This window comes from Oratosquilla oratoria, chromosome 13 (genome assembly GCF_046742065.1).
Source record: "Oratosquilla oratoria isolate Oo_2021 chromosome 13, ASM4674206v1, whole genome shotgun sequence".
NCBI lineage: Eukaryota > Metazoa > Arthropoda > Malacostraca > Stomatopoda > Squillidae > Oratosquilla > Oratosquilla oratoria.
The window spans coordinates 67,694,126-67,706,625 of NC_134789.1; positions in this window are offsets into that span (position 1 = coordinate 67,694,126).

Genomic DNA, 12,500 nt, shown 5'->3' on the forward strand with positions numbered 1-12,500 from the left:
TTATTTATTTATTCATCTATTTATTTATTTATTTATTTATTTATTTATTTATTTATTTATTTATTTATTTATTTATTTATTCATTTATCTATTTATTTATTTATTTATTTATTTATTTATTTATTTTTTGTTTTATTTATTTACTTATTTATTTATTTATTTATTTATTTATTTATCTATTCATTTATTTATTTATTTGTTTATTTATTTATTTTTATTCATTTATTTATATATTTGTTTATTTATCTATCTATTTTTTTTGGGGGGGAGGGGGTATAGAATTTAACTTTCGAGATTCGAATTAAGTACGAGTACATCTAGAACTCCAGCCCATCCGTATGATATTCATAAACGCTCCTATTAAGCTTACAATTAATTTCATGCATGAAAAGGTACAATAGGTTTTGGGGCTCAACGCCCATACATTCAACCATACAAATGACAATAGTATTCCAAATCTATCGTTCGTCAGTAATTCATTGTACCTTGCCAATCACATGAAACTTTATGAATTGTACATTGACTCCCAGTAAAACCATATTTCTATGCAAACGAAGCCTCGTGAACATTAATTCTCCTTTGTGTTCAATATGACATATCAAAACGTTACATTTTGACTTTTGTTGCGTGACTTGACAAGACGTATAGCTGATTCTTTTTTTGGGTCATTTTGGGATATCTACTAGCGATACCAGGAACCTATGAAGTAACTAAGAAAATTATGTTACTAAAAAATGAAGTACACGGTTACATTTCTCGATACACACAAAAAAATTCTAAAATATTTGGTGTATGTTATCTGAATTATATTTCTGTGAAAAACCAGACTTCGTGAATTCTGCCTAACGTTCGATATATAAAAGTTTATTGGTTGATACAGTCTGAAAATTGGTGCATAGCATCTGTGGATGATTATATGTCATGATCGACACACACACACACACACACACACACACACACACACACACACACACACACACACACACACACACACACACACACACACACACACACACACACACACACACACACACACACACACACACACACACACACACATATACATGGTCTTGGATCACGTGTTGAACTGATGATCGACAGGTATTACCCTCCCGAAAGAGAACTCAGAGCTCATATATGAACAATCTATGGGTACTGCTGTGACCTTACACGCGCACACGCACCCAACTCCCCGCTCACTAGAGTTGGAGTAACAACTCGCAGTGCAACGATGCTGAAATTATTTCAGCCCTGGTCGGGTTTTGAACTCGGACCGCTGTAGCAGCAGTTACGAGCGCTACCACCGCGCGCGCGTGTGTGTTTGTAGATACATATATTTCTCTAGTTGTATTTACCTAGTTGTATCCCACGGGAAGGAGAGCTATGCTCGTGGTGTCTCGCCTTTGTATCTCGCAGTGTAGTTTGCTCTCACATTCGTGTATAGTTTTTGCATACACTATTGTTTTGTCCAGTTTGTGCCACTTTGGGTGAAAAACAGTTTTTCAGGTCTCTTCTATAGCTATCCTTTTTGAGTTTCTTTTCGTGTCCCTTTGTATTTCTCTTATCAAAATTTACTAAGTCGTAAGTCCTTTCTATCAAGGATATCTGTGCCTTTCATGATTCTATAGATGGTCAGCAGGTCGCCGTTTTTTTTTTTCTTTGTTCCAAAATCGGTAATTTCAGTTTAGCCAGTCTCTCCTCATATGACAAGTTTGAAAGTGTTGGGGCCATTTCCGTGGCTTCTCTCTGGATTCGTTGAATTTTCTTTATATTGTTTTTAGTACTGAGTGACCATAGTATCACAGGATACTCTAGTGTTGGCCTTGTTAGTGTGACTATTTTTTTTTACCTATTCTTTGTATATATATTTTCCATCTTTTCCAAGCTTTATCTCTTTTATCTTTCACCTCACTGCATTTCTTTTGAACCAGCACTTAATGTACACCTTCTCCTGTTTCTGTCTTGGTACGTATTTATTTACTCCTTCATTATAAATTTCCATCAATATCATCCATTTCCCTTCCACTTGTGTCTCTTTTTTGTCAAAGTTTTCCCAACTTGCATTTTGAAAGAATTTTTTCAGTTTCCCAAAGTTCATTTTGTTGTACATCAGTCTTCCTTTTCTGTATTTCTCATTTCTCTCTATATATATTTCTTTTTTTAATTCAACCTTTATTAGCATGTGGTTACTCTTTCCAAAGGTCGTCTTGTATTCAAATCTATCCACAATTTCAGGTTCTGTTGTAAATATTAGATCTAGTCTCGACGGTTCTTCATTACTTCCATATCTGGTATTTCTTTTACCTAATGTGTCATTGTATGTTCTATAGTCATGTCAATTGATACATTTCCACATAGATCCTCTCTGCCTTTCACAGTCACCTCTTGTCAATAGATTTCCTTGCAGTTAAAATCTCCCATAAGTGCCAGGTTACCTTCATCATTCAGCATCTCGTTTAATGAATGCCTTGTATCTTCTAACATTTTTGAATGCTCGTCCTCTTCCCAAGAGCTCATTTTTGGGGGCACATACATCTCCACAAACTTTCTACTTTTCATGTAGCTGTCTTCAACTTTTATCATTATCATTTCCGCACAGTTTTTACCCTGTGTAACCTTCACCATTTTTTTTCTTTTCTTTTTTTGGCAAAAAACATGATTCCTTCGCCTTTTTTTCTCGTTTCTGTTTTTAATCCAACAGTTATATAACCCATGTCCAACACAAGTTGCTAGTAGTGGATCCCTTAATTTAGTCACCACAATTCCCATTATGTCTGTTTTTTTTTTTTTTTTTTTCTGACAAGTAATCATTTAGCTCACTCAACCTTGAGATTAATCCCTCTATATTAGTATAGGCCACTTTTTTTCTTCTCCATCTCGTTTTCTGTTAATTTCGTTTCCCTTACCTTGGTGTACCATTTTCTTAGCCTAATGTCTAAGGCTCTCTAATAAAGATGAATTTCAATAGAAACTCGTGAGAGAAAGAATTCATGGAATTAAGGAAAGAGATTGTGATTTTAAGGAAAGACTATTTTGAAGGAAAAAGAGATGCATGTGAATTAAAAAAGATTAAGTGAGGTTAAATGTGAAAATGAAAAGATGAAAAACAATTATACTACCAGTAGTGAGAATTTAAAAGAAAAAAAAAGAAGTAAATCACCAAATACAGGTATGTCTGAAGGAATTAAATAAAACTTAGGTGAGGAAAACTTGCAGAAAATTAAAAAATGAAATGAAAACAGAAAAAACGAAGAGATAGCTTTTAAAGAAATAGTACAACAACAAGTATAAGAAAATGCAAAGGACACAATTATTTAAGTAATCAAAGAAAAAGCAAATTGGGTCAGGGATACAGTGGACAGAAAAAAGTGTATTGTATTGTATTATATTGTATTTTATTGTACTGATTAAAGGAAAGACATGGTTTACTTACGAGAAAAGGCAGACAAAGAAATAGCAAAAACAATTCTAGAAGAAGTTCAAGACGATAACCAAGAAATAGAAAAAGAAATAGAAGTATATAGTATGGGACAGTATTCCAAAGAAAGAAATCGACCTCCAAAGATAAAATAATGATCACAAATGGTAGCAGAAGACATACTAGCAAAATCGGTTAAGCTAGGAAAGAGCGACCATTACAACAATATATGGATAAAAAGAGAAATGAATGTTGAGGAAATAGAAGAGATTAAGATATGAAGCTAAAAAAAATAATAATAATAAAAAAAAAAAAAAAAATAAAAATAAAGCACCAGAACGGAGACCAGAAGCAAGGAACCCCTTTCCATATATATGATTCGACTCCATTTTCTTTTTTCGTACTTACCAAAGCCAGAAAATGAGTCATCGTTGTACAATTTGATAATCCCTCTTGGAGTTTCAAACCCTCTATTTACATTTAGTTTCGGTACAGCGTCTCAAGAGGGCTCTGTGTTTGTGTCGACATTCGAATCAAACTCGTCGCTGTTTTCTCTTGATCCGCCTTGGTTCCCTTACATTTTCTCACTATAGACACATTCAACACTGCACGGGGATCATTTTGGGCAACCACAAATGCTCCCCTTCCCACTCAATACAACACAGGTGTTTTGCTTTCCCTGCACTGTTGAGAGTTTCCGTCTTATTCTGCAGCCTATGGAACTCTAGTTGACAGTTGTTGACAGCTCTATGGTTCGCCCGCGCGTGTGTGTGTGTGTGTGTGTGTGTGTGTGTGTGTGTGTGTGTGTGTGTGTGTGTGTGTGTGTGTGTGTGTGTGTGTGTGTGTGTGTGTGTGTATGTGTGGATGTGTGTGTGTGTATGTGTGTATGTGTGTGTGTGTGTGTGTGTGTGTGTGAGTGTGTGTGTGTGTGTGTGTGTGTGTGTGTGTGTGTGTGTGTGTGTGTGTGTGTGTGTGTGTGTGTGTGTGTGTGTGTGTGTGTGTGTGTGTGTGTGTGTGTGTGTGTGTGTGTGTGTGTGTGTGTGTGTGTGTGTGTGTGTGTGTGTAAACGAAAAAAAAAATGGAGTCCAGGGACCACGATGGTATAAGTAAAATACGCCGGTACTTTCATCCCGACGTTTCGAACATTGGCCCGAAGCTCGTCCTATGGGATTACATTGGTAAGGCAGTTAGACCGTCCTTTATATACATAAACCTATAACATGTGCCTCTCTCGAAGAGGACCTCGGGAACCTCGCCACTGGGTCGAGCTACCCTCATTATTCCCATCCCAGGAATCTTCTGTGACCATATGTCTGGGAGGTGACCTTAAGTCCCACGAAGAGATCAAGCTTCCTATGTATCTCATATACGGAAAATTCTGGGTGGTGAAGTATCACCATCCTACTCTTGGTCACATAATCTACTAATTCCTCGTCTGCTGCCGGATGTTTGCCCACTTATTTTCTCTTTTGCCCCTCTAAATGGGATGAGTAGAACGGATCTGTTGATGCTGTCATTGTCATTGGATTGAACACTCTACTAAAGTAATTCGAAACTTTTACACCACGGCGGCTCCGAGATGAAAATGGACCTTAACAGATCGCGACACCGATTATGCTTACTCGACTCCTCGGGTGAGTAGAATTGTCTGGTTTTAGTCAGAATAGGATATGTAAATTATATCGACGTGTTCACTGGGTAAACAGATGAACCAATTTTGAACGAGTTAATTGAAACATGCATCTCACGTGTCCGTAGTTATTAAAACAAAATAAATAATAAATAAATAAACAAATAAATATATGGAGAGGGAATATGTACCCTCTCTATGTACTGACAAAACATATCTGTAAATCAAAGTGAAGGAGTGATTTCTGTATAAAATATACATCATTTTTTATTTGCATTTCCTGCATGTAGAGGTGGGAGATGTAGGGAAAAGAATAATCAAACATGAAAAGAGAGTAAAACAAAAGATATATATTTGTCCACGATTTTACAATTCATTGGAAAAAAAATAAAGAATGAAATAGTAGATAGATAAATGAATAAGAAAGAATTCTGTTACGATTTTTTTTTTTTGGGGGGGGTGTCATTGGAGTGAAAGGTAAAGTTTCTTAGATTTGCATTTTTTTTTTCTTAAATGGTATTCAAATTTTTACGAATTTGTTTACCAACTTCGATGTTCTGAGTCTATTTCATTTATGCACTAAATTCCTTGGGGGATTAAAGAATGTCACGAGAAATAGGCGTTTGGGAATATGTGCAAGGAGGAAGCTATATGAAGAGATGATTGTTGTTGTTCTTAATCAGATTTCACAACCAGAAAGAGAAAGGCATTGATTACTATTTGACTTTTTTTTTTACTAATTTTATTATTGTAAATTATAACATCTTCAGACCTTGGTAGCAGTGAGTTTTGCAAATCAACTTATTGCATTCAATTTATAGATGTCTAAAATTGAAAGGAAACGTACCAGCTTAACCACGAAGCCACGAGTGATGTTAATTCTTTGTAAAAACTAAGTACGGACGGCAGTTAGCAGTCGACTCAATTCCTCGGGAGTAGGTTAATTCCCAGGTTGAAGAATTTTAGATATCCGATAACTAAGTTGGTAGAGCGACGGCATCGTGTTGCCATGAGTCTTGGTTCGAATCCGGGGACAATAGTCGGAATTATATGATTGACTACACCGTCACTGGTGATTCTCTTCAGATATATATATATATGTATATATATATGTATATATATATATATATATATATATATATATATATATGTATATGTATATATATATTATGAGAGAGAGAGAGAGAGAGAGAGAGAGAGAGAGAGAGAGAGAGAGAGAGAGAGAGACTGAGAGAGAGAGAGAGAGAGAGAGAGAGAGAGAGAGAGAGAGAGAGAGACTCGGTAACCTAAGGATTTCAAGACCTTGAGCTAACTTTTTTGTCACGTCGACCATCGCATATCTTCCTGAAACTGAAACCGGTGCTGAAGTTACAGTCACTGTTAAAAATAATGATTTTTTTTTATCTAGATTGTTCTTTTGCCTAGTCCTTTTAGTAGAGTGACATAAAAAAAAAAAATCAGCCGGTGGTTCTACTAAAATCAACGCTGAATAAAGAAGAAAAAATAGAAAATAAAATGTAACGGTGCATATCACTAGATATTCCCTAAAATCCACAAAGTGATTTTAACCAACTGAAGTAACCAACTTATCTTCATTTAACTTGATCCTCAATTTGATGGACTTCAAATTCAACTGATTTCCAATTGAACGGATTTAAAAAAAAATTAACGAACATTCGATTTAACAGACTTAGTTATGGGTTCGAATCCCGCACTCCTTTCCGATTCCCAGCGGTGATTGTTACCTGATAGAACAGTTCAAGGCCGCAACTATTCCATCACCATGGCCACCGCCGTCGCCTCCACCATCGTCCCTCGCTCCACCTTCGTCTCCACCACCACCTTCTCTTCCTCCTCCTCCTTCTCCTCCTTCTCCTCTTCTTCTTCTTCCTATTCATCTTCCTCTTCTAATTCTTCCTCTTCTTCTTCTTACTCTTAATGATAGGGAGTCCCCGAATTCCCATAAACCCTCCTTCTCTTCCTCCTCCTCCTTCGCCTCCTCTTCCTCTTCTTCTTCCTATTCATCTTCCTCTTCTTATTCTTCCTCTTTTTTTCTTACTCTTAATGATAGGGAGTTCCCGAATTCCCATAAACCCACCTTCTTTCTCCTCCTCCTTCTCCTCCTCCTCCTCTTCTTCTTCCTATTCATCTTCCTCTTCTTATTCTTCCTCTTTTTCCTCCTACTCTTAATGATAGGAAGTCCCCGAATTCCCATAATCCCTTAAATTGAGATCACTTAAATCGAGGGTAGTGTGGAATTCATTTATTTCGAAACCTGTCCTCAGGTGCATAAAATTACCATTTCCCAAAAAAAAAAAAAAAAAAAAAAAAAAAAAAAAAAAAAAAAAAAAAAAAAAAAAAAAAAAAAAAAAAAAAAAAAAAAAAAAAAAAAAAAAATCTTGTCACTGAATCTTAAGGGAATAATTGAGACATGATTTATTTGTCCGGGAGAGGGGTAGGGGAGAGGAAGGGGAGGAGGCTGAAGGAAGAGGTCATGAGTTATTACCCTTATTACTTCAAGGTCTTTCCATTAGCCAAATGAAATCGTTTGGTATTTAGTAAAATAGGAGAGAGGGATGCAATCGTCTTTAAACCTAAATACATATGATATATATGTCTTAAAAAAAAATTCGCCACACAACGTTATTAGACCAAGGACCAGACTGAGAACAAGAACAGGTCTTAGTCGATCTCGGTTATGTACAAAAAAATAAATAAGAAAAATTAATTAGATTAAATTAATAATCAAATAAGCTCTCCCCCCCTCCCCCACCCTCCAAAAACATATGTAAAATATGTCATCGCATTGAAAGGGTGGAAATATAAATGAATTTTAGAACCCACGTGTATTGAGTGGATGGTAGAGGTTGTGGGAGGGGGTTGGGGAGAGGAGCCCCCACCCAGACATATACCACACAATATCTACAATTTTAACCTGGGTGAAGCAGGATATTAAAGTCCCCTTTAATATGGGCTGCACTTTTCGAAAATCTTTTATGCCCTCTAATCTAATTTTGAATATAAAACGTGCATTTCAAATTACAAACCCTGGATGTGTGTGTGTGTGTGTGTGTGTGTGTGTGTGTGTGTGTGTGTGTGTGTGTGTGTGTGTGTGTGTGTGTGTGTGTGTGTGTGTGTGTGTGTGTGTGTGTGTGTGTGTGTGTGTGTGTGTGTGTGTGTGTGTGTGTGTGTGTGTGTGTGTGTGTGTGTGTGTGTGTGTGTGTGTGTGTGTGTGTATTCACCTTTTCACCTCGGATCTGCTGCAGCCTCTGTTCGAGACAGCCAGACACCACCCTACGGCAGTGAGCTCAGAGCTCATTATTTGCCGATCTCTGGGTAGGTCTGAGACCACTCACACACCACACACCGGGACAGCAAGGTCACAACTCCTTGACTAACATCCCGTACCTACTCACTGCTAGGTGAACAGGGGCTACACGTGATAGGAGACAAACCTAACTTATCTCCGCCCGGCCGGGGAATCGAACCCCGGTTCTCCGGCTTGTGAGGCCAGTGCCTTACCAATCCGCCACCGAGCCGTGTGTGTGTGTGTGTGTGTGTGTGTGTGTGTGTGTGTGTGTGTGTGTGTGTGTGTGTGTGTGTGTGTGTGTGTGTGTGTGTGTGTGTGTGTGTGTGTGTGTGTGTGTGTGTGTGTGTGTGTGTGTGTGTGTGTGTGTGTGTGTGTGTGTGTGTGTGTGTGTGTGTGTGTGTGTGTGTGTGTGTGTGTGAATAAAAAAAACTAGAAACCACAGAAGTCTTAGTCCAAGTTTATTCCTGACTAAACTCCTGTTATTCCTGTTCCCGCTGACGTCAACCTGTCAGAATGTCTCAACATATATCTTTAAATAATTAATTAACAAAACAGTTTGTTAGATACATTAATCTGATATCTGCTCTGTTTTGAACAGTAAACTTGTGTACCATATACACAAATTTTAAAATGTACGTACACCGGTTGGGTACACAAAATAATATGTACTGTCCAAATATTAAGTTATTCATTACAAGCCAGATATCTTATTAACTGAGAACTAAATTGAAGGTTTATAGGTCCAATACTACAAAGAGAAATTATTCTTTTATGGTAATCATATCAGCACATGCATAAAAGGATTCTCCTTCAGTTGAATGAAATCAGCTGATATTAAAATTGGATCCCTTGTGTACTCTAACAAACGCTTATTCAAAACAATCTTGACGCAATTTTACTCACGGTGTATTATTAGGCAAATAAAATGGCGAGGTGTTAGGTAGAACATAATACATCAAGTGTCAGTTCAACTATATGTCAGATCATCTAGACAGCTTCAACCTGCGTCAGGACTCGCCCATCAGCTGAATAAGATCGTCAGACGACGAGGCTTCGAGAAGTAAGGTAAGCAAACTTTTGATAAGAGACGTTTACAGAGAGACATATTTCAAGCAGCGCTCAGTTTGGCATGACATAGGACGCATATATACTTCCTCATAACACAAAGGCATTGAAAGATTATGAATAATGAACATTTGAACCGGATTTCGCTGGATGGTTATGTTCAAACATGGGCAAGTCTATTGGTTGTGGTGGTGGTGGTTGTGATGGTGGTGGTGGTTGTGGTAGTGGTGATGATGGTTGTGGTTGTTAGTGTGGTAGTTGTGTTGATGGAGGCGGGGTTTGGCAATGGCTTTAGTGTCGCCTAAAACATAAACACAAGACACAAGACAACACGAGGGTTTACAAAAAAAGAAAAAAGAAAAGAAAAATCTCCTAAAGAAAGTTTAGTGTTTCAATTTCATACTAATGAGAATATGTCGCGATCGTAATGACTCAACTTCTCTCATTCATAAACCAACATCTTAACCTTATGTCCTCAAACACCGTGCTACTGCCAAGAACCTCGAGGTCTTCGACAAAGAATTTTCCATATCCTTCTGGAAGACTTCAACATCCCTATCACTTATGGATTGCTATTGCTCAGAACACCTAAGACGATCTTATCTTTATCGCTATCTTTTCCATTCCATCACCATTATCACCTAAACCACGCACACCGTTTTAAACCACACTCCCTACCCTAAACCACACTCCCACCCTAAACCACACTCTTCACTTTAAACCACACTCCCCACTTTAAATTACACTTCCCAACCTAAACCATACTCCCCACTCTAAACCAAGCTCACCCTTGACCACACTCCCAATCCTAAACCTTACTTCCGATCCTAAACCACACTCCCAACCTAAACCACATTCCCCACCTTAAACCACACTCCTCACCCTAAACCACACGCCCCATTCTAAACCACACTCCCCACCCTAAACTAAATTCACCACCGTAAACCACCCTTCCTACCCTAAACTATGCACACCCTTTAAACCCCACACCCCACACTAAACTATGCTCCCCACCCTAAACGACACGCCCCAGATTAAACCACGCATGCACCCTAAACCGCACTCAACACCTCAAACCACAATCATCACCACCAGTAATGCCTCTGAGACCTCATCCAGTTACTAGGAGCGCGCTGGAGGGTCTAAGGGACTTCATTCTATTTGAAGTTACTCTTGTGGATCCGACAAGGAGGTCTGCTAAGGCCACGATAACACAAGAGAAGAAGAAGAGGAAGAGGGGAGGGACCACACGACCCTGAAGACTGGAGGTCCACCACCAGGACTGGCAAGACTTCAGAGGATCTTTTCGTCCTCGTGCTAATCCTAATCAACCTCATCCTCGTCCTCCTCGTTCTCCACCTCTCTCCCTCTCTCGTCCTCCTCCCTCCGTTCGTCCTCTTCGTCTCTGTCCTCTTCGTCCTCCTCGTTCTCCACCTCATCCGTCTCGTCCTCATCCTCGTCCCCGTTGTCCTCTTCGTCTCTGTCCTCATCCCTTTCCTCGTCCTCATCGTTTTCGTCCCCCTCCTTGATCGTCTCATCTGACTATTCCTCGTGTGATTCGTCCTACTTGTTCTCCTCTTCCTTTTCCTTCGTCCTGAACTCCATTTTCCTTTCTTCCGACTTTTCCTGCTCTAACTCCTTCTTCTCTTTCTCCTTCTCTTCCTCTTCTTCTTTCTCCTCTCATTTCTCCTCCTCCTACTACCACTACTATTATTACTACTGTTACCATTAGAGCTTCTAATACTAAAAACTACTCCTAACACTACTTATATCTCAACTAAATCTACATCTTCAACTATTTTTTTCCATATCTAGTTTACTATTCATCATCCTCTTCTTTCCTCTTCTCACCTCATTCCTTCACCCTATCCTAATTTCCCCCTTCTCCTCCTCACCTCCTCCCTCCTCCTCCTCCTCCTCCTCCTCATCCTCCTCCTCCACCCTCCTCCTCCTCCTCCTCCTCCTCCTCCTCCTCCTCCTCCTCCTCCTCCTCCTCCTCCTCTTCCACCTCCTCTTCCTTCTCTTGCTTTGCTCCACTGCGTCTCTTCAAGAAGGATAATCCTGTGGCCTTGTCACCATTTCTCTTTTGGAGAAAACCTCTTAGCTTGTGTCTGTGTACACTCGTGCAACGAGTGATTCACCCCGGTCCCGGACAACGTGTTGGGCTTGTGGTCTACAGCTACTATTTTCCCGGATGAAAGTTCAGAGCTCGTATGTAGATCGGTCTAGAAATAATGTATGTACACGTATATATATATATATATATATATATATATATATATATATATATATATATATGTATGTATATATATATCTATATATAGATATATATATATATGTATACATATGTATATATATATATATGTATATAGATAGATATATAGATAATTAAATAGGTAGATAGATAGATATATAGATAGATATATGTAAATATTTATATATGTATATACATATATATACATGTATATATATATATATATATATATATATATATATATATATATAAAAGAAAACGGATTTGATGGAATCCATATGTATAAATCTTCCACTCAAGAAACATATAGAATCGTTATTTTCTTTAGCTGAATCTTACCTGTGGAGAACAAGCCCTGTGAATCCAGCCTTTCCCCACCCCTGTCGTTCAAAAGAAGAAAAAAATATGTATATAAGAACATAACATAACATAAGAATGAAGGAGACTGCAAGAGACCATAAGGCCTACACTAGGGAGCTCCGTATCCATCACCACCTGTCATCCCCATCCATAAAGTTGTCTAATCGTTTTTTAAAACAACTGATAGTTTCAGAGCTTCCTACATGGTTACTAAGTTTATTCCATTCATCGACCACCCTATTGGTAAATCAATTCTTGCCTATTTCCTTCTTAAATCAATAAATACTATTCTAACATTCTCCTTTTGGCAAATGATTTGTCGTCTGATCCAATACCTCCTTTTTTCTGTCTTTTTTATCTCTTTCTCATTCGAGTGGTATGAACTAAATACCTGTCGGGACTGAACAGAGTTGTCTCCTTATTAAGGACATAAATCCTCTTCCCGAGAAGAAGTAACGAAGGG